This window comes from Hyaena hyaena, unplaced genomic scaffold (genome assembly GCF_003009895.1).
Source record: "Hyaena hyaena isolate Hyena2069 unplaced genomic scaffold, ASM300989v1 scaffold_23, whole genome shotgun sequence".
In the NCBI taxonomy this organism is placed as follows: Eukaryota; Metazoa; Chordata; class Mammalia; order Carnivora; family Hyaenidae; genus Hyaena; species Hyaena hyaena.
The window spans coordinates 3720771-3743419 of record NW_024080655.1 but is presented as its reverse complement, the minus strand read 5'-3'; the positions used below and the strand labels follow the sequence as shown (position 1 = coordinate 3743419).

General features: G+C 52.4%; 1 pseudogene; it reads left to right on the top strand.

The window, feature by feature from the left end:
* Positions 1-17332: 17332 nt before the first annotated feature.
* Positions 17333-17734, top strand: LOC120228388 (annotated as a pseudogene).
* The last annotated feature ends 4915 nt before the right edge of the window (positions 17735-22649 follow it).

The window sequence follows — 22649 nt, the reverse complement described above, 5'->3', positions numbered from 1 at the left end:
GGTGTCATTTGTGACCTCACCGGACTCAGTTGAGTGGGGCAGAGATATGAAATCATCACACGATTATAAAAATTCAGTTGTGTTTTGCATTAGACAGGAGAGATATGAAGGCACAAACTTGGGGAAACAGACCTTGATGAGAAGGCCTGGGAAAGCTTTGTTGAGGAGGTCAAGATGGAGTTGGGATCTGTTAAGTATGTGGAGATGAGAGCAAAGAGTGGTCAAGGAAGAAGAAACGTGTATGCAAAGGCCCTGTGGCAGGAGGGAGGAAAATCTGTGTTGGCAGGAGTGGCTGGTTCATGGTGAGGCAGCAGAGGCATCCTGGGGGGGAGGGGTGTCTGGAGGGTGTCTGTGAAGATCATGGTAAGACTTTGTCCTAAAGTAAAGGGAATCATAAACTTTTTTAAAAATATTTTTTATTTATTTCTAGGAGAGAGAGAGAGAGAGAGAGAGAGAGAGAGAGCGTGAGCAGGGGAGGGTCAGAGAAAGAGGGAGTCACAGACTCCGAAATTGGCCCCAGGCTCTGAGCTGGCAGTCAGCACAGAGCCCGACGCTGGGCTCGAACCACGAACCCCGAGATCATGACCTAAGCGAAAGTCGGACGCTTAACCGACTAAGCCACCCAGGAGCCCCGGGAATCATAAACTTTTAAATAAAACTGAATGTGATTAAATTTGCACTTGATAACCATTCTTTCTGATTTTTTTTTTTTTTTTTTGGTGCACATGTGCATCAATTAATGCTTTAGTAGGGTGGATTTAGTAAAAGAATGGCTTCTGTGGCTACAATTTGATCTAGGGGCTCAAACGATGTCCCCCGTTTCTCTCCATCTCTCAGTCTCGTCTGCTGTCATGCTGACCCTTGCCAGACTCCTAGAGAAACACGTACTCGCACGCTCTCTTTCTACGTGCACCACGAAAAAGAGGGCCCGACGCTCGACGGCTAGTCAGTGGGCTAGTCAGCCCAGCTTGCGTCAGTACCAACCCTTGAGCCAATCACTGTGCTTAGAGGAACGTGGTGCTCTGATTGGTCAGGTCCGAATCACATGCTCCGCGGCGGGGCGTGAAGTCATCTCCTGGAAGGAGCCGCGTGCCTGTGATGAAAGCCGGAAGAGTGGTTACCTCTGCAACCGGCGGGGGGGTGGGTATTGGCCAAGAGGGCACGGGGCGTCTTCCGGGAGAGTTGGAACGTTCTGTATCCTGATTTGGGGGTAGCTACACGGGTGTATGTGTACACAAAAATGTATTGAGTTGACACTGAAGATGTACACGTTCGCTGTATGAGATGTACGCGTTCGCTGTATGAGCTATCCCAAGATTTTAAAGGTACCTGGCTGGGGGCGCCTGGGTGGCTCAGTCTGTTGAGCGGTAGCACTTGGGCTCAGGTCATGATCTCGCTGTTTGTGAGTTCGAGCCCTACATCGGGCTCTCTGCTGTTAGCTCAGAGCCTGCTTGGGATTCTCCCTCCTTCTCTCTCTGCACCTCCCCTGCTTGAGCTCTCTTGCTCAAAAATAAACATTGAAGAGTAAATAAATAAAAGCACTTGACTGGAGTATGGGGAAGAGGGTGTTCCTGGAGAAAACGCAGGATACTGCTACCAAAAGAGGGGTGAATGAGTGTTCCCTACAATATATCAATATGTATGCATGCACCTATTACACATAGATGATTTTTAGCATAGTGCATAGTGTGCACATCACAGTGTACCCTCTTGTGGCATTTTTTTTTTTGCTTGATAAATCTTAGACATTTTCCCATGATGACCACTGCTTTATGCCATAGCTTACATTTCAGATGCACTTAATTAGGCAATGAGCTTGTCTCCTCAGCCTGGCTTGGAAGAAGAGGCACCCCAGACCCATTACCTGCAGAGGGTTGGTCCTTGTGTGGTCAAGGACCCCTGGCCTTGCTATGTCACTTGCGTCCCTCCCCCCACCCCCCAGAGCTGGGCACCTTTCCTCTGGCAGTGCCTGCCTCTCCCTTCGGACGGTCAGCTCTCTCTTGTTTTCTGTCTCTCAAATGTGCCCTCCCAAAGGGACTACATTCTCACTCATGCTAAGGTGGTAATGACTGGTAGCTTCCAGAGTGCCTCTTCCTATAGCAATCCACTTTATGTTTTCTTTACAGCGAAAACCATGATCCTTCTAGAAGAGTCTCTCCCCAAATGCAAGGGAGTGGTGGCGAATGGGGCTCTGGCACCAGACATCAAGGCTGAAGTCTTCTCCCACTGTGGCCGCCTGGGGATCCTTGCTCATTTTATTACCTCTCTGTGTCTTACTTGCTCCCTCCACAGCGGAGGAGTCATAGCAGGAGATAGGATTAGAACGCCCAGCACATAGTGGGGGCTTTTTGTTGGCTACTACCAAGTGGTGCTGCCCACAGGCTTTGGGACTGATTAAGCCTCCTGAAGTTTGTGCCCCTCTGACTCAGGAGGCCCTCCGCCTATTTGCCTAGTTGGTGGAAAGGACTCAGGCTTGGAAATCAGAGAGCTGTGAGTTCAAACATGGCTGGAAGGTGATTCCCTCCTGAGGGGCTGTTTCCTTAGGCAGACCATGAAATGAGGTCATATATGTGTGGCCGGCACGCAGTAGGCCTTCACCTTCCAAGTGCTCGCGCCCTTTCTTTTCTGCCAGAGTGAGGGGATTTACATGGCAGCCTTGATGAGGGGGGCGTGGTCCAATTTATTGGGAGACCGAATAGGGGCTGTATGTATCAGTTTGCTCGGACGGTTGAACAAGGTGCCACTGGCTAGGTGGCTTAAACAAGAGAAGTTTAGTTTCTCACGGCTCTGGAAGCTGGAGGGAGTTGGCCGGACTGGTTTCTTCCTCCCTCTCCCTGGTTTGCCTCCGGCCGTCTTCGAGACATGCCTTCACGTCATCTTCCTCCATGCAGGCCCACGTCTGATGCTTATAAAACCCACCCAGCATGGCCTCCTGTTACCTCGACTTTCTCTTGAAAGGAAGGCTCTGTCTCCAAACACAGTCACGTTCGGAGGTACGAGGTTGAGACGTCAGCAGGTGAAAGTTGCAGAGTCTCAGTTCTGCCCATCACAGAGGCCTTGAACCCAGGCACCTCCCCTGCCCATCGCTCATCATCGCGGTTTCCTGGCTTTAGGCCTTGAAGGTGCGTGAGCTTCAAGGGTTCCTTCGCTTGAGCAGCACGCACGCTAAAATTGGAAGGACCCAGAGAAGACTGGGAGGGATCTGCATGAGGATGGCACGCAAGCTCATGAAACTCCACGTGGCTTATCTCCAGGGCGGAGCGTCCTCTTACGGGCTAAGTTCCTAGGTAGGAGCAGAGGTACTGAGCCGAGCCACCGGGATGGGCACTGGGGAGGACAGAGGCCCAGGAAGGAAGCTCCCCCGCTGGGGCAGATGTCTGACCATGGCGCTGCACCTGTTCCCCGGGGTGGTAACGGCACCTGGGCAGGTCCCGGGCTGATGCCGGGCCCCGCCGTTTCTTGCGGAGTCTCTGCCAACCCGGCTTTGCCACTTTGCAAAGTTTCCGGATGCCAGTCCCTTCTCCGCTCGCTAGGCTGCCAGGCCTGGGTGTGGGGCATCGGGAAGAAGACGGGCAGACTGGCTGACGTCCCCGTGGAGCAGGCTGGGACGGCACGGGTTTGAAGCTAATCTCATTAGCAGCCACATCCTGCATCTCCCGAGGCTCTTCTCCGCCCCCGTGGCCCACAGCTCAGCGCCCACTCCCAGGCAGAAGGCAGACTCAGCATGGGCAAGGCCCAGGCTTGGCATAGACCTCTGGCCCTCAGAGATGCTGCCACAGGCATTCTTGCCGTCTAAGACAGGTCCTGCGACTGACTCACTCCGTGTGGAGGGCAAGAAATTTGAGTCTCCGAGAAACCATTTCCTCTGGATGTAAAGTAGGCATTACTACCAGATCCCATGACTGAAAAGGTCTGCCAGATTCTACGGCGATTTCTGTGCCGCGCATTATGATTTGGCCTGTTTCACGAGACGGGGGCCTGGGGGTGAGGGTCAGGTCCAGGTGGCAACACTTCAGAGATTATTGGAATACTCTGGAATGTGAGGATTGACCAATACTCTTTGCTGCGGAGGATATGGGAAGACAAAGCCACCTACCTGCGGGGTTTGTACCTCTCAGTTGCATGCAGGAGCTGAGAAACTAAGGCATTTACCCTAACGGAGGTTTAATCATAGACTTTTAATCTACACGGATGGACACAGAAGGGACCAAGATTTCCCTTCTGATGAGGTCTTGTGTAAGAGAAAGCACACATGCTCATTCGCTCATCAAACAGTAAGAACAGAGCCGGCCATCACGTTTTCCTTTTTATCTTGGCCACCAGGAAGCTGTGGGTGAGATCTAGGGTTCAGTGGCTGTGTCTTTTGGCTCTCTGTTTCCTGAGACACTTCCCTCTTCCTTTCTCTTAGTTAATATTTGTCACATAAGTTATGTACAGGTGTCAACATTAAGGAAGATAGTATGTCCGCATGACTCACTTGGAGTAGAATCTGGTTTATAATAAGCACTGAGGTGCACTTGTGTCTGAAGGCAGTGATACTTCTGACATAGGGACACAGGATGCCACCTTCATGATTGGTCGTCTGATTTTATTTAACAGCCCTTAAGGAGGTATGTACTAGTATCATCCCCATTTTGCAGATGGAGAAGCTGAGGCAGATGGAAATGAAGGAACTTGTCCAGAGGACATGGCTGTTACAGGGCAAGCCAAGACCCAAACCCAGAGCCCATGCTCTAGATCAGTGCTTTGGGACCTCTCTGTGATGTCTGATGGTAGAGCCACCAGCCACATGGGGATACTGAGCACTGGGCATGTGGCTTGTACGACCGAGAAAATTGATTTTAAATGTGATTTAGTTTTAATAGATTTAAATTGGCTTTTGACTATTGTATCAGACAGCGCAGCCCTCAAGTACCACCCTTTACTGCCTCTGTGTTGTGTTTATGTGTCAACAGAGTAGCTGATTACAGTTGCAGTGAAAATCAAGAGCCTTGAAGAGTTCCTCCCTTCCTCTTCTTCCTCCTCTTCCTTCTTCATCATCGTAGCTAACATTTTCTTAGCACTTACTATTCTCCCTTAATTCCCCCACAAATCCTTGGGTGTAGGTACTTTTTCTAATATGCTCATTTAACAGAAGAGATAACCAGCACTCGAGGAAGGTGAGTGCCTTGTGCAGAATCGTGCAGCCAGTTAGTGGCCAGGCCAGATGAACCAAAGTCTAAAGCCAAGTTATGTTTCTCTGGTTCTTTTCTTCCTTCCTTCCTTCCTTCCTTCCTCTCTCTCCTTCCTTCCCCCTTCGTGCCTTCCTTCTCTCTGTGCTTTTCTTTCTTTCCCTCTCCCCCGCCCTTTTTTAAAAAAAAGTAAAATGTGCTCCCCTTTTGACTCCATAGGCCACATGCCTATCAGTTTCCTCCAAAGTAGAGTTTCTGTTATCGACTGATGTCAGCATTTCTGAAGGAAGGAGAGAGGAAGACAGAGGTGGTGAGCAGAGGCGGGCAAAGAGCTGGGTCAGCACAGGCACAGGACAGCTGCCGAGGAGAACATGTATCGGGGGAGGGCTTGGCAGGGCTCAAGAGACAGCCAGAGAGCCAGGGCGGTGCCCAGGGAGCCTGGGCCAGCACCGCCTCCACCGAGAGAAAGGGCTGCGCTCAGAGGAGAGTCAGAACAGGTTGCCTTAGTTTCCTCATCTGTCCAATGGGGACAAGGGTGATTAAACAGAATAGTGTCTGAGAACATTCCTGGCAGAGGGAACGGTGCTTGCCTCTCCTGCCTCAGAGCTGGTCCCTGGAGGAGAAGCTCCTGGGAGACCTCGCAGGAGAAACCCAGAGCCGGCTCCATTGTGGGCGAAGGGAAGGAAAACAGCTTGCTGGCTGAGGGGTCGGGGTGGGCGGCGGGGGGCTGTGGTGCATGGCTGTCAGCTGAGATCACTGCGTCCTCTCTTCCAGCTGCCTGGGGATATTATGAAGTTGCAGAGACGGGGAGAGGAAGCTCAAGCTTGGGGGCCTCTTTGGGGGGCTGGGGAGGGGAGCAGAGAGGGAGACGTTAATGAAAAAAACATTCCTCGTTCAAGGTGACTGAAAGGTTTTGAGGCTGGATGGGTCAGGGTCTGGCTATGGCTAAGAAAGAAGCCCCCCAGATGTGACGGGGCCGGCGTGGGGCAGCTGCTGGGGGGCGCCGAGTGCCAGCCCAGCTGACTGACCCTCTCAGGGGCCGCCGACCCCTGAAGACCCCTGACTCTGGAGAGACACCTGAGATGGGGCAGCTGTGAGGTCCTGGGACCAGAGCGTCTGGATGGACCAGGTGGTCCTGCTGTGCAGACCCCACCCCTCCTAGACCACATGTGGGCACGGGGAGGTGGGGGGTTACTGGAAGATTCCAGCGTGGCCCGGAAGATGACACAGACCTGGCCCTGCATGAGACACAGAAGGAAAGCCAAGGCAGGAAGGCCAAGATGGGTTTCTTGGGGGCTACTCCCAACTCAACTCCTAGCTTTGCCACTAGATCATTTCACAATTGGTACAGAGTGCATGGTGTCTGATGAGGGTCCGAGTATGGGCCCCTTCCCAGCGGAGGAAGCCAGCTTTCAAAGACAGAGCTCGACCTTGAAAATGACCCACAGGTAGGCATTGTCGTTTCACAGCTGGAAGTTCAGGAAGGTGATGACCTTAAACTCCCCAGCTGAGCAAGGAGCAGGGCCGAGACCAGATTTCTGATCCCAGCGTAAGGAGCCCTTTGCAACTTATGCCACCCCACTCCACCCCCTGGCATTTCTTCTAAATGCCAGGAAAACCTCTGAAGGCTCAGAGACTTCGAGAGAGAGTTCCAGCCTGCCTGGAGAGCAGCGGGCAAGCAGAGCAAAGGAGGGAGAGGCACATGTGATTTGTCCTCAGGCCACATCGACAAAAGGCAAAGGTCCTATTTCTTAGAACTCAGCCCCAGGGGAGAGCAAAGGAACAGATCAAAGCCACATGGGACCAAGAATGGGCCCCGAATGTGCTGGGACTTCCATTCCCCCTCCAAGCTGATTTCATCATGAGCGGCCTCCATCCCTCCCGAGGGCAAAGGGGCCCCTGCAGTGTGCTTCAGGGTCACACAGAGCACACACTTCATTCCCTGGATTCTGGTTTTCTCTGGGAGTGAAGCTATGGTTGGCTGTGCAGACAAATGTGTCTTTCACCCTTGTAAGCCCAAGCCACCCCTTTCCCGATGGCATCCGTGTTTTTAGGGGCCCAGCTGCTTCGGAAAGTTGTAGAAGATGCTGAGGGCTGTGAGCTGGCTCCAGTGGGGACCCCCAGCCTCTGGAAGTCGCCCTGTTGGGCACCTGAAAAGTCTTTACAACCAGACTAGGGAGCCATCGTCTCTGCAAGAGACCCCTGGGACCATCTCATGCAACCCCTTTATGGCACAGGTGGGTAAACTGAGGCCCAGGCTGGGAAAGTCACTGACAAGGTGAGGACTGCAGTGCACTTGCTTCCTGACCCTAGTGGGAGGGCTTCCCAGGGGCCCACACTACTTTTCTGGAGAAGGGCCAGTGTGGACGGAGCAGGGAGCACACAGGCAGGGGCCTGTGGCAGGTTCTGGAAGGAACCAGGCTCCTCAGGAATCTTCAGAACATGGACGGTGAGGTGACGTGCCCAGGTCACAGGGCCGGGAAATGGAGAGGGACAGGGCGGGCTGTAAACTCAAGTCTGTCCTGTCCCCTACACCTCTGCTCCTCTCGAAACTACTTAGCCAAGTAGCCCTTTAAAAAAATCCTAACTGCCCATTTGCCTTCATTTTTGCCCACTTCAGACACACTGTATCATCCCTTCCTTTTTTTCTGTTTTTAAATTGAAAAAAAAAAAATGGAAACAAAGCCCAAAACAAGCCTCCTAGTCCAGAGAGATATGACGGGCTGGGACACCAGCCTCTCGGCATTTTCCAAAGTACAGGACTCCCGTATTTCTCTTCAGAAGCAGAACGGCTTTTCTTTTTCTTTCTTTCTTTCTTTTTTTTTTTTTTTTTTGGTCTTAGACAATATGGTTCTAATATATATCAACAGAGCCAAAGAAAAGGCTTTTTTTTTTTTTTTTTTTTTAAGAAGTTAACTTCATTTCAAGAACTTGTGTGTTTCTCATTAGTAACGCTGTCTTTTGAAATCCAGCCCAGGGAGGCGATTCCAGTCGAAATCAAAACTGATACGCAAGGGTTTGACTCAAATGCTGCTCTGTCCCTCGCTCGCTGTCTTCCTGGGGCTGGATGCTGCGGGACGGGACCGACAGGGCCAGTGGCCAGCGGTCTGCTCCCCAGCCCGTGGTCCTGGCCTGGGGGGGGCGGGGGGCGGCTGCCAGGCGTCTGCGGAGCCTGGGAGGCAGGGGGTCCTTTGACCCGGTGTGCTTCTCACCGGAGGAAGCCCTTGAGGCCCCGAAGGAGGGAAAGCAAGCCCCCAGGCCTGGTGCCCTGGACGCTGGGGGCCTGCAGAGGGCAGAGGGTTCCTCCGGCCACGAGCTGAGTAACTGTCACGTGATAGGGCCTGACCCGCTAATCCCAGGAGGAGCCACATTGCTCTCCAAGTTCTAGGTTTTTCAAGTTGTTCTAAGTGGAAAACTCCCACTTTTTACTTCTTTGGGCCAGTTTTGGCATTTCTTCTCTGCGAGACCGGGCCTTCTGGAGGACATTAGGAAAACAGTCTCTCCATGGTCAGCCAGGGCTCTGCTCACCCTTCCTGTTGGTGGGGCGCACTTTCTCCAGACGTGGCCGTTTCTGGACGGATAAGGAAGGCAAAGGGCATTCTCTTCCTGCTCTTCTCTGCTCTTCTGTCCAGAGACTTCGAGTTGGGTTTTTTCCTTTAATAAAAATCCGTCTTACTTTTGGGAGAACAAATGTGGTTTCTACAAACACCAAAGGGATTTATCTCAAGGATGATAGAAACCAGCAGGATGGTCCCCCACACACGGACCCCTCATCGAAGTCTCCCCATCCTTCTAAACCGTCCAGGGGAACGTCCTTCTCTCCGTGGGAAGCCTTTCTCTACCTGCTGCTCCTTGGTGATAACCTCAGCCTCAGGGGTCAGCCTGAACCATTCCCTTTATAATCAATGGGGTCACTTCTTTTATGATCAAACTGTCCTTTCTTGCTTATATTATTTAACTTTCCAGACATCTAGACGTTTCTGCCTTTTCCCCTTAGTAAGGGGGTGTGACTTCCTTGAGGAGCGAGCCTTTTCCATGATGTAGCCCCGGCTCTTTAGCACGGAGTTTGCAAATAATAGCAGTGATCATTAAAATGACTATTAAACCCTTTTTTACATCAATCTGTGTTCTTATCTGTCCCCTTAATGGCAACTCCCTCAGAAAAAAAAATGTTTCCAAGAGATGAAAAGAATAATTATGAAATAACTTTCTCTTTAAGGCCCCTTCTGGTCCCAAGTATCGTGATGCCCCAATCCATCTGTCGGGCGGCCACGGTGAGCTTGGCGTGTGCCGGAAGCTTTGTCACGCATCGCCTTGTTTGGAGGCTTTGTGGATTTGTTGATAAATCTCTTCAGGTCTCCATGAATGAGACTGAGGGACCGTGGCTTCCCCATGCGCCTCTTCCCAAATTAGGTTTGGGGAAACAGGAGGCTTTGTGTTGAGGAAGAGAGCCAGGCACACCTCCCTGGATTTGCCTCCCAGCTCCAACCCACTCTTGCAATGGACCCTCTGATCCTCAGTTGCCTCATCTGTATAATGGGCATCATTATGGTGCCTTCCTTGCATGGTTTTGGTCTAGATGAAGTCAGGGAGGCCTCGGTAACATTGCACTTGCTACCATGTGTTGAACTTGGCTGGGCCAGGCACTGTGTGGAGCACTTGGCCCAGAAGTAAATATAAGAAGCTCAACATCAGCTAGTCCAGCTGTTCTGTAGCTATTCCATCAGCTCTACCTCCCCCTTGGGTCTCCCTCTGTGATACATCCTGTATTTCCCCCTTTGCAGCTACCACCCCAATTGTATCTACTATGTGTCTGTGTACGTGGCTGACAACACTTTTCCCTGCTTGAAGCTGCAGGAGAGCCAAGGCGTTGTCTGTTTTCACTCCCTCTATTGACCAGGGGGTACCTAAGTACTTAATAAACATTAGTTTCCATCTCCCTTGGGTCCCTTTTCTGAATTAAGTCCGAGCTTCCCTTGTTTCCCCGAAAGCCTCGGATCAAGGACTATCAACAGAGGCCACTGGGTGGGGGCTTTATTTTACGGCTTGAGCCAGGCAGGAATGTTCTCTCCTGATTGAAACTTGCAAGGTGTCTGCATCCTTGCTCCTGCTGAAGAGACGGCATTTGATGACCACCCCACATCTCCAGCTGATCAGTCCTAGACCCTCCCCCGGGGATGTGTTCCAATGCCACCTCGTCTAAGAAGCTTTGTCCAACCCTGTTCCAGATGTAGAGACCTGCAAGCAGCACAGGCAATGCCTTATTCTTTGGACTGTGGCCCTTCTGGGGGCTCCCTGCCATTTTGACTGCCCAGTGCCCAGTACGGAGACGGTGAGCAGTAAATGCTGATCGACTGAATCCTGTCAAAGCAAAACCAGACTGAGTCACTCCCACACTGTCCCACACTGTCCCACACTTAGGACACACCCTTGTGATTTACACAGCTGATTTCTTTCTTAATTCACTCAGACAAGTATTTGTGGAGCACCCAGTAGGGTGCTGGGTCCCATGCGGGGTGCCAGGGAGCCGGCGGTAAATCAGGCGGACACCTTCCTGTGTCCAGGCCACCTTGGAGCTTCCTGTCTGGGCCAGTGGATTCATGAGCAAGGCCAGAATAAGACTAGGGAGTTGGAGGGAAAATCACCAGCCCCAAAGTGACTTCACATCTGCAAAGCAAGGGATGAAAATGGGCCTCCCGTCCACAGAGGCGCATGGGTCAAGCTCCCTGCCCTGGCTGCAACACCTGAGGGCTCAGGGGACAGACAGGCAGGGCCAGGACCTGCCCGCTCCTCAGGCGGGGCTGACCCTAGGAACTCAGGGCAGGGGGACTGTGTCCACCCAGAACCAGCTGGGGCCGCCCACCGCTGAAAGGCCCTAATTAGCTCATTTCCCCAGCCCCGTGGGCTGCGCGCAAGCTCCCTCCACCTTTTGCCCTGCCCCATCTCACTCAATTTAGCAGTTCAAGGTTCACTGTGGTGTCAGGGTGGGGACAGGGAAATTGTCCCCCACTCCCAGGCCACTAAACAAAACCATCCCTTTGTGGCCGGCTCCGCCCTGAGGACGTTGGAATCCTTCCGTCCCCAGCCTGGTTCTGATCGGGGGAGAGGCTGTGGGTCCAGAGCCCTGGCTTCATACTCTGTCTCTGCCATTTGAGGAGCAGCTGTGTGATCCTGAGCCAGTGGCTCACCCTCTCTGACCCTCAGTTTCTTCATGTATGAGGACACCGAGAGTCACTTCACCTGGCGGCTGTGAGGAAGACAGGATAAGGCCAGGGAAGCCAGAGGCCCCTGCGATCGGCCCGGCTTCCCTGGACAGGAAGCCCCAGGCGGGCAGGCAGTGTCTGCTCTGCTCACCACTGTGTGTCCAGCACCTTCCAGAGGTGGTGGCTGGAGGAGGAGTTTCCCCCGTCCTTTGTTTAGTCAGCAAGTACTTCTTGAAGGCGTCCCATGTGCCAGGCGCTGAGCCCAGGAGGCAGCTGTGGAAGGAAGGAAGGAAGGAAGGAAGGAAGGAAGGAAGGAAGGAAGGAAGGGAGGGAGGGAGGGAGGGAGGGAGGGAGGGAGGGAGGAAGGAAGGGAGGAAGGAAAGAAGGGAGGGAGGGAGGGAGGAATGTTTTCCTCCTCCTCCCACCCCTTCTGCAGGCCTGAGCGAGTAAGACACTGGACGGAGGATGGGATGTGGGGTCAGGACGCCGGGAAGGAGACGGGCTCTGAACGCTGGCAGCCCGCCTCTCCTAGGAAAGGGGGAGCCCTCCTTCTCTCGCTGGCCCCACCCCACCCATGCCCACACTCCCAAGTCCAGGGGCTCCCAACCCAACCCTGTGACTGGATGGCGTCTGCATCTTCGGCTCCCTCAGGAGACGGGGCAGGAATAAATGTCGCTCTGCCCCGGGGTGACCCGTGGCCTCCACCAGGGCATGAAGCAGCAGCGAGGACTGTAAAGGTCCTTGCCCGGCGCTCGGCCAGGAGAGGAGCCATTGTGTCTTCCTTGTCTCGGCCGCCACCACAGCGACTTGCTTCTCAAAATGTGTTCCTCAGACCCTGGAGCGGGTTCCTCAGACCCTGGAGCGGGTTGGAATGAAGGCTCCCCGGCCACCACCCCAGACCCGCTGCAGCCAAGCTGCATTTTATTTTTATTGATTTATTAATTTTATTATTTTTTTTAATGTTTATAGTTTTGAGAGAAGGGGGGCGGCGGGGCAGAGAGAGAGGGGACACAGAATCTGAAACAGGCTCCAGGCTCTGAGCTGTCAGCACAGAGTCCGACGCGGGGCTCAAACCCACGAACTGCGAGATCATGACCGGAGCTGAAGTCGGACATTTAACCGACTGAGCAGCCCAGGTGCCCCTGAAGCTGCATTTTAACAAGATTGCCGTGCGTTTGTGTGCCCCCCACAAGTCTGAGAAGCGCTGCTCTATGCCGCCGTGACCTTGAGCTAATCACACCTTCTCTGCGTCTTCTTCGACCGTAAGTGGAGGTGATGTTCATAACAACTGTCCAGACTTGGCATAAAGCGAACAGAGCAGGAAAATCCGGTATGGATTAAAAGGATGGGATGGCATGTTCCAGAACCACCCTGAGACGAATGGACCGAGGGCTTTCTACTTGTCTCTGGCCACAGCTCTGCTGGTCACTGGAAGCAGATGGAACTGGAGAGCGGGGCAGGGGACAGGCGTTGGGGTCATCGGCTCCATCCTGTGTAGGCTTTAAAAATAGAGCTAAGGGAGCATTACGCATCTGGATGGGTAAAATACCTTCTCCTGCTTCTCTTTATTACGGCTCTGTGCAGAGGAGGTCAGGAATCACGCCCCATCCTGGGTTTACAGGACCTTTCCCTAATAAAGCTGAGGGCCGGGAGGCTGCGCATTCCAGGGGCCGTAATTAAAACCACCGAGGGTTATTTGGAATAACAGACCCGTTTAGTCGGAAGCACTTGCCATGCTAATTCAAACAAGGTGATTACAGGCGATTAGCGAACCTAATGCCCTCAGCTTAAAACCAGCCGGGGTTGGGGGGAGGGATGGGCCAATGGCCTCTGCTACTTCCTGTGGGTGGTGGAGGGGACTGACCTGGGATTGAAATTTCATAAGGTCAGGGCTGAGTGGGGCTCCTGGGCCCCCCCACCTGGGTAAGATGCTCTCCCAGAGCGAACTCCTTCCCTGGAGTGGACGAGGCAGACCTCTCCTGGGAAGACTCCAAAATGAACCCCCCCAGGTCACCTGGGGGCCACTCTGGGTGCACTCCACAGGAACTGGCTGCATGTCCTGCGGCCTCTTGCGGGCAGGGGCCGGGTGTTGTGGTCTCTGTATCCTGCAAAGGGAGTGCCTGTGGATGCGCCTACGCACACCTACTAATACTTAGCGGCACTTACGTGCAGAGCACTTAAAACACATCGCCTCCTTTAATTCATCTACTTCTGCACTGTTCTTGTCCCCATTGAACTGCTGTGAAGTGTGAGGCACAGAGGGAAATCCGAGCCACACTGCTGGAGAGTCGCCCCAAATCCACGTGATTCTCAAGTCCCTCCATGACCTCCCTGAACGCTTACAACAAGTCCACAAGGTGCGAGTTATTTTACAGCCACTCCATGCTGTGGCTGAGGGGACGGAAGCTCTGGGAACCGAGTAACTGGCAAAAGTTGATGAGCTGGTGAGTAGCCGAGCTAGGCTATGACCTTGATGCTGCAGCCTGCAACCCCGCTTGCTTTGAATCCCTTCACTGTAGCGCTCGGGAAAGGGCATGGGACGGTGGACGGGGAGGAAGCCGCCAGGAGACTCATTAGGGAAGGACATCCAAGACCAAGGGAACCGAACAGATACATGGAATAGGGAGGGTTCAGCCTCCAGTGTCGGAAGCCCCCACATCCACCGGCTTAAACTCACTTAATAAGAAATATTTGTTATTACCAGCAACAAGTACTGAGGACTGGTTAATTTCGAGGCTCCACAGCACCATCAAAAACATTGGTCCCCTTCTTTCCCTCCTCCCTTCCATCCATCAGATGCTACTGGGCACTGTCTACGTGCCGGGCACTCTCCTGAGCCCTGAGGTTACAGTGGGAAGAACACCAAGTCCTTGCCTTCTTGGAGCTTATGCTCCTGCGTGAAAGACTGAGGCTACACACACACATAAACACACCACACACACACACACACACACACACACACACACACACAAAATGTACATATCATTTCGTGCATGTGTTTATATAAAATACATACACATATTATATATAACCACGTGTGTAATAATACATAGTATTTATGTATTATACACCCAACACTGTGTATATTACAAGTATATACACACACATATATAAGTAACATGATATCAAGTAAGAGCTATTAAAAAAACAAACAAGAAAATATAGTAATAGAGAGGAGAGAAGTCAGGGAAGTCCTTTTTTATTTTTAAAAGTTTATTTATTTTGAGAGACAGAGGCAGAGAGAAAGAGAGACAGAGAGACACACACACATAGAAAGAGAAACAATCCCAAGCAGGCTCCATGCTGTCAGCACAGAGCCCTGCCTTGGGGCTCAGTCTCAAGAACTATGAGATCATAAGCTGAGCTGAAATCAAGAGCTGGACGCTTAACCAACTGAGCCACCCAAGTTCCCTGGTCAGGGAAGTCCTTCTAGGGAGCTGGCATTTGAGCAAACACCTGAGTGAGCTGGAGGAATGACCTCAATGAGATCTGCGGGAAGTGATCGTAGTAGGGGGAATGGTGTGTGCAAATGCCCTGGGGTCATATAGCGCTTGGAGTGGAGTGAGTGAAGCCTCCCTGTTACGCATCGTGCAGGTGAGTCTCCTCGTGGTGGTCAAAGTGGCTGTAGCAATTTCAGGCCCCTGAGGTGGACATGACACTAGTCAATGAATAAGAGAGGTGTCTCTTCCCTGTTTGTCACGGTTTTGTAAATCCTTGAAGAAATCCTTCCAAGTGGGTTTTTCCTCGATCTTGTTGGCCAGAGCCACAGGCCCATGTCCCATCCCTCACAGGGGAATGGAACTACAGAGTTTGGCTTAGACCAGTGAGGATACGCCCTTGGAGCTGGAGATGAGCCGTGCCTCTCTGAGTTGTGGGAAGGAGGCACAGATGGCCTGCTGATAGAATGAGTTCCTGCCAGGAAGACGGAAGGGGACGTACGTAGAAAGGATGTACGACTATGGCCATGTCTTTAAAAAGAAGGGCATGGGGCGCCTGGGTGGCTTAGTCGGTTAAGCGTCCGACTTTCGCTTAGGTCATGATCTCGTGGTTCGTGGGTTCAAGCCCTGCGTCAGGCTCTGTGCTGACTGCCAGCTCAGAGCCTGGAGCCTTTTTCAGAGTCTGTTTCTCCCTCTCTCTCTGACCCTCCCCTGCTCACGCTGTCTCTCTCTCTCTCCTAGAAATTAATATATATATATATATGTATTTAAAAAGAAGGGCATGTCCTTCCCTTCACTGGTGGGCTTGCTGGTAGTGAACCAGTCTTGACCATGAAGACAAGGGCCCCTGGCTCAAGACGGCAGAGCAACAAGGCAGGAGACTGGGGACCGTCAGATCAGCCCGTCATGCTTGCAGTTAGACGACATAGAGAGAGACAGGGAAAGGAGGGTCTGAACAGCCCCCTGGTCCTGCTTCAGCCTGACCGAGGCTTCTGTACACATCAGGGCTCACGTCAGAGCACAGGCCCTGCTGCTTAAGAAACACCTTGCCTGGCGTTGTTCAAGCTCCTCACTTGACGAACTGGAAACTGAGATCCTGCAAGTGGAAGTGACTTGCCCAGGACCCCATGGGCAGCTGGTGTCAGAGCCGGGACTAAACTCAGATCTTGCCCAACAGGAGTGGGTTCCGAATTCCTAGATCTTTCCAATCAGGCACACTCTCTGGTGGGATCTTGACACTGTGCTAGAGAACTTGGTCGATTCCATGCGTGATGGAGAGCAGGCTCATGGCTCCCAGGCATTACAGTCTCCCGTGGTCGCTCTGGGTTTAATTTCCGTCTTCCAGGTTCACCTCAGCCAGGGTGGAGACCCAGGCAGGGAGGTGGCAGATCCCTGCTTTTGTTAGCAGGGTCTCAAAATACTCTAAGGATCCGCGGGGGCGGGGCAGGTGGGAGGGGCTCTGATTGTAATGCAGATTCCTGGGTCCTATCCTGGAAGATTCTGATTCACTAGGATTGAGGTGGGGCCCAGGAATCTGCTTCAAAGTTAAAGCGTACTGAGTAGTTATGCTTTAAGTTGTCCCCAGGCCACACCCTGAGAAACAGTGGCCCAAAGGGTTCCAGAGGAAAGTTCTCTTTATCTGGGGGGGTGGGGGGAAGCAATCCCATATCCAAATCTGAGTCTTGGTGCTGCTTTTCCCTGTGCGGACCCTTTTACTCTAGCTGAAGATCAGACTTGTCACCTGGGGCAGAAGGGGGCTAGGGCTGTGCGGCCGGAATTCACACTGGGAGAATCCTTGGGATCCACTCTTTTCTGAGGGAAGGTTTTGAAGGGCGCGTCGGGGGGGCACTGGTCACCCAGGCGTTACCATAAAGGGCGTGGCTTCTGCCACGGGGATCTGTTTCTGGTATCCGGCTCCCCCCGGCCTGCCTGCTGCAGGCTCCCCCCGGCCTGCCTGCTGCAGGTGCCGAGCACCACACCCCTGTCTTCCTGGGGTAGCTCTCCTCTCCAGCCCCCCTGCCCCTGTGTACCCCCAGATTTGATTTTCAATATATCTCCAGGCTCTCTATAGCACAGTTGAACTAAGCAATCAACAAAACCCCCATCTTTTGACAAAATCCATACTTGGAGAAGTAAAAAAAAAAATATTTTGGCATTTTGAAAATTCAGACGTCATAATTCTGTATAAAAGAGCATTTCCCTGGGCGCCTGGGTGGCTCAGTCAGTTGAACTTCCGACTTCGGCTCCGGTCATGATCTTGTGGATCATGGGTTTTAACCCCACATCAGGATTTCTGCTGATGGCCCAGAGCCTGGAGCCTGCTTCGGATTCTGTGTCTCCTCTCTCTGCCCCTCCCCCACTCGTACTCTGTCTCTCTCTCTCTTTCTCAAAAGTAAATAAACATTAAAAAAAAATTTTTTTAAGAGCATTTCCCCTCTTGGCTAAAAAGGCTGAGGAGGTGACAATTCCAACAGGCTAGCATCTTCACCCTGTGCCGCCTCGTGACCAGCACCCGCGCTGGATGGCCATGGAGCAGCGGGCCAGGACAGCCCAGGCACATGGGGACAAGTCTACAGTGGGCGGTATGATGGCCCAAAAGCACCCGGAGACCAATCCTGACCCCCCCACTGTGGACACGCTACGGCAGAAGGCGGAGGCCGACAAGAAGGATCAGGCTGTCAAGGTGCTGCTGTTTGAAACGGCGCTGCTTTCTCTGGCTTCTCACTCGAGGATCCCCGGACTCACTCCAACCGCATTAACCGCGTGGTCAAGCCAGGCCTGGGCACAGAGGAAGGTGAAGTGACAGCAAAGCCACAGTGCTGCTGTTCCTCGTAAGATCTGCCTCCTCAAGGGGGACGAAGATGCCTGTTGCATAGAAGAAGTGGATTCGCTTCTACTTGTGGATGGCATGCCTTCTGCATAGTGCCCCACATCTCCCCAGCAACCCCGAGCGACCCGCTTCACCTGTTCCCTCTGCTGACGTCTAGTGGTTGTTCACCTCCCGTCTTTGTCTGAGGCAGCCTACTGGGGCCTCGAGTCCTATCCCTCCTGCATTTAACAAGGGGTTTGGAGGTGTGTTGTGCGTTTTTTAAAAAATTTTTCTCTGAAATTAAAGTATGCAAAATAAAGAAGTTTTATACAAAACAAAATAAAATAAAAGAACATTTCCCCCAAAGCAGTCAGGTCCTGATATTCCTTTCCCAAGGGCTGTGTTGCAGGAGCTCACATAGCCACTGCCTTGCTTCCCGGTAATCAGGAATTCCAGGGGTCACTGGCTTCAGGCATGGCTGGATCCAGGGGCTCTGTGTCTATTTCTCTTCACCTCATGACTCTGCTTTCCTCTGTGTGGCTTTATTCTCAGGCAGACTTTCTCCCTGTAGTAGAAAAGATGCCTTCCAGAAGCCCGAGGCATGCATGGTGCCAACAGCTTGGGGTCCTAAGGAGGTATCCTACATGGACCTCTTCCAACACCCATACACCTAATCTCACAAGGGACTCTGATTTGCCTTGCTTAGCCCCAATTCTCAGACCAATCACCATGGGCTAGAGGGTGGGGTTCCACGGTCTGTAGCTGTAGATCCTGTGTCCATCGCTGTCATCTGGGGGTAAGTAGGGCACTGAGATTGTCTCTCCTGAGCTGTGGAATGGGGTGAAGATACCCTACTAGACAGAGGGTTCCTACAGATTAACAAGAGTTGCCCACCCAGGAAGCAACTGGCATGGTGTCACTCTAGTGTTAAAAAGCAAAGTCTGATTCAACCTAGTGGTCAACCCATGGTCCAGTGCTCTTCTCATCATGTCCCTGGCCCGCAGGGGACATTGGGAGACTCCTCTCGGGGCCAAAGTGTCTACGGATGATGAATATAATGGGGTTACGGTGAAAGTGGTCAAGGTCTTGACCAAGATCTCCGGTAGCCATGATGGAATGGGCAGATCACTGAACTCCGCATTCCTGACAGAATTCTGCCATTTACTCTGTATTTGGGCGCTGCCACTTACTTTGTAGTTGCGAAGTGCAGTTAATCTCTCTGACCCCCAGTTTCCTCATCTGTAAAGGGGGATACGTTGCTCAGTAAAGCCTGGTTTGGCATGGGGGTTGAGGGACAGAGGTCACAGATATACCCTGGCCCTTGGAGTGGACTTAGCAGGAGGTAGACAGTGTGGGGCCTTCATCGTGGACACCTGTGGGGCCGGGGAGGGTTTGTGAGATTCAGCAAATAAAAATATTGCATGCCCAGTTCAATTTGCATTTCAGATAATTAATAATTTTTAGAGAGAGAGGGAGGGAGGAGAGGGGCAGAGGGAGAGAGAGAATCTAAAGCAGGCTCCATGCTCAGGGCAGTTTCCCACATAGGGTTCAATCCCCTGACCCTGAGATCTTCACCTGTGCTGAAATCAAGAGTCAGACGCTCAACCGACTGAGCCACCCGGGGGCCCCAACAAATAATTCTTTTCAGTATAAGTATGTCTCATACAATACCTGGCCTATTCTTATACTAAAAAGTTATTTATTTGTCTGAAATTCAAGTTTTCTATGTCTTATTTGGCAACATTAGTTCAGGGGCAGGTTAAGTCTGAGGATCCCATTGGTTCAGGATGATGAACCTGACCCCAGGGGTGCAGCTTACCCGGAGCTCTAATTATACCAGGAGAATCTGTCTTTTCTCTGTCTCTTTGCTCTGCTTTCTTCTGTTTTGCTTCAATCTCAAATGGTGGAAAAGTGGCCACCAGATCTCCAAGCTCTTTTCCCCACACTTCAGGAAACCCAATGGGAAAAGCATGCCCTCTTCCTGTCTTTCCAGCAGAAGGTTTAGGCCTGACTCTCATTGGCCCAAATTGAGTCACATGCTCTTCCCTGAACCAATCACTGTGGCCTGGGAAGATGAAGTCTCCTGATTGGCCAGGCCTGGGTCATGTGCCCACACTGTTCCGCTTACTCCTGGCAGATTGAAAGTTGAGGAGTTCCTTTAAGGAAAGCTGGGGTGCTGTCCCCACAGGAGGAAATAGAACTGGGCTGCTGGAAACAGGAGGTGCCCTCAGTGGGGCGTCCGGAAGCCCTGACTCAAGGGGCAGAGTCGGCTGAGCCCATGCAGCCTGCCTTCTTGATGCTTCCGGAGAGGTCTGGGATCGCAGACAACACAGAACTGGGATAAATCCTGGCTCTGGGTGGCCTTGGGCCAGTTCTTTTACCGCTCTGTGACTCAGTGTCGCCCTCATTTATCAGTCAAGAGTAAGCAGCAACAACCTAATCATTTTTCAAGCAAGTAGAGTGCCTAGCCCTGGGGCCGCCAGGTGGCCGGCACTCTGATCCATGGCAGCTCTTCCTTCTAGAGAGCCTTGCTCCAGCTGAGATCCTTTTAAGGGAGAAATGGCAAAGCGTTGGTCTCTGGATTGCCAGAGGGCACCCCTCTCCGTAGCTGGGTGGGTAAAATGTTTGAATGGCTGTAGCCCACCTGCTGTACCTGCCGTTGAGGCAATTTATCAGAGGTGGGGCAAGCAGGGCCCCCAGAGCACTTGAACTCATATACACCCAACCCCAGGGGCAAGTCCCATGTCAAAGTCATGCGGTGAGGCACATGAACCAGAATGGCTCAGGAGGAGACCTACAAAGGGCGACCCATAAGAGCCCTGAGGTTATGTATCTGCAGTCTACCACATGCTTGAAGGCCTTATCATGGCTGTGTGCCTTAAGTTGTAGACTTTCATCTTTTTCAAGACATAAATATTCGTGGGGGGGTTTCAACTTTATGCAGGTGATAAGAGCTGACACCTCTTTGTGAATTAAGCAGTGAAAGAGAGAGAGAAGGGGGTATTGGGTAGGAAAAGAGGTGGGTTCAGTCCCTACCAGCAGGGAGAATCTTTAACAAGGGAAGGCTGTGGCCGCCTCCCCCTTCCGGCATGGCCCCAGGGAGCCGGCAACTCACACTGCCCTGCGTGCGAGTTCCCTATTCCTAGGATTGGGCCAATGTGGGTAGCGAGTATGACAGAAAGAAGGTGGGCTTTGGAAACATCCAGAACAAGATGAGAATCCTGACTTTGCCCCTTCACCAAAATGCTTGGCCTCAGCAAATGACGTAACCTCTCAGAACCTCCGTTTCCTCATCTGTTAAATGGGGATTCTCTGCCTCCTTGATAGGGTTAGTATGAGAATTGTTGAGTTATATTTCAAGATTCTTTGGCCCATCTCTTAGACGTTCCAAAAAGCAGTTGGATTGTTCTAGATATTTGCATGTTCTCAAGCAACCTCACCCAAGGGATTCCCGCACCCCCCATCCCTGAGCCCCAGCCTGGACTTCAGAGACAGAACCAGACAGCCCATCAGACTCTTGAGGACAGGCTTTTGGGGTTGGGTCCTGGCCTGGACATCACCACTGGGTCCCCTATATCAGGAGACATCTTTACCTCCAGCACCCCCACCTCCCTACCCAAAGCACCACCATTTGCCTGTCAAGGAACTTGAGTCCGTGTAGAGCTCAGACAATAGCAGCTTTGTTCTTCATTAAAGAATCTTAACTGACTGAAGAAGAAAAAAAATCTGAGCTCTTCCTTAAGAAGCTCATAATTTAATAGGTGAAATGTCAGGGAAAATCAATGCCAGGCTCTGTCCTGGCGGCCTTATTATACCGTCCATTAAACAACTTTTATGTTTTGTTTATAGCTGCTCGTTTCCTCCCCCCTTCTTATTCCACCCCCTGCCTTCTAAAAAAATTTATAATGTTAAAAAGGGACACGGGATGAGAAACCAAGTTACAAGAAACCGACTGGCTGTCCTTGGCAGGGCTGGGACAATCTGGCCACCACAGAGAGGAGATGTTCCCGGGAGCAGACTCCGCCGAGGGCTGGGCCCCGCCGGCTGGGCGCAGGCTCAGCACGTTCTGAGTGTTTTGGAGATCTGGAAGGGTTTTCTGAGGTAGAAAGATTCTCATTTACTGGGTGATGGTTAGGGAGGCCCTGGAGGGGACAGAAGACTAAGTGGAATTTGCAACTCTCCTTTTTCCCTTGAGAAGAGAAACTCCAGGCCTCATTGTCTGGCAGGACCTGGTGGGTCAAGAGAGGCTCTCGCCGGATGTGGTGCTGTTTATGGTCTGTAAATGAGCAGCTCCACACGCAAAGGAAAGTCTTAAGACGCAAGGTTGCTGGCACGATCAGCTGGGTCCAGCTTGTTCCCAGCCATGTTCTGGCCACGAACGTGACCACTCGGGGGGAACTCCTGCTGTGAGAAGTGACCCAGGTTGAAGATGAGGCTGTCCCCAACTTGGGGGTCTTGGACCTCAGTGAAGACAGTAGACAGAAGTCAGTCTCTTGGTGCTTCTAGATGATGTGCTTGTGCCCATCACTCCCCACTTCACCCCGGGATTCTGCCAGTCCATCAGGGTCTGGACCAGCTGCTGGTAGCCTGTCAGCAGAGAAGTCTCCTTTCCAGAGAGGGAGGAAGGTGTCTCAGTCTTAGGGTAGTTTCCCCGGGAGCCGACCCACGGCAAGGAACCCGGTACCAGTGATCAGTGGATGCTGATCCCAGGAGACACCAGCAGAGGAGAGGGAAGCAAGAGAGGAAGAGGAAAGGCTTCAGTAAAGGGCGAATTAGCTAGCTGATCACCACTGTGGTGACTGGGGCTTATTCCTGGAAACGATGTAGACATATGCCCCAAGGAAGGATGCGGGTTCTAGAGTCAAAGAATCCCCTCCCTCCGCCCCTTCCTCTCTACTCCAGGCACAAAGATGCAGCGATGGAGGGTGGAGGGGATGCAGCAGGTGACGGCCCCCATGAGTGTGTAGGGCTGGAGGTCCCCTCCCTGGGTTCCTTACCCACACAGGGGCTCGGAGCTCAGCCCTCCACT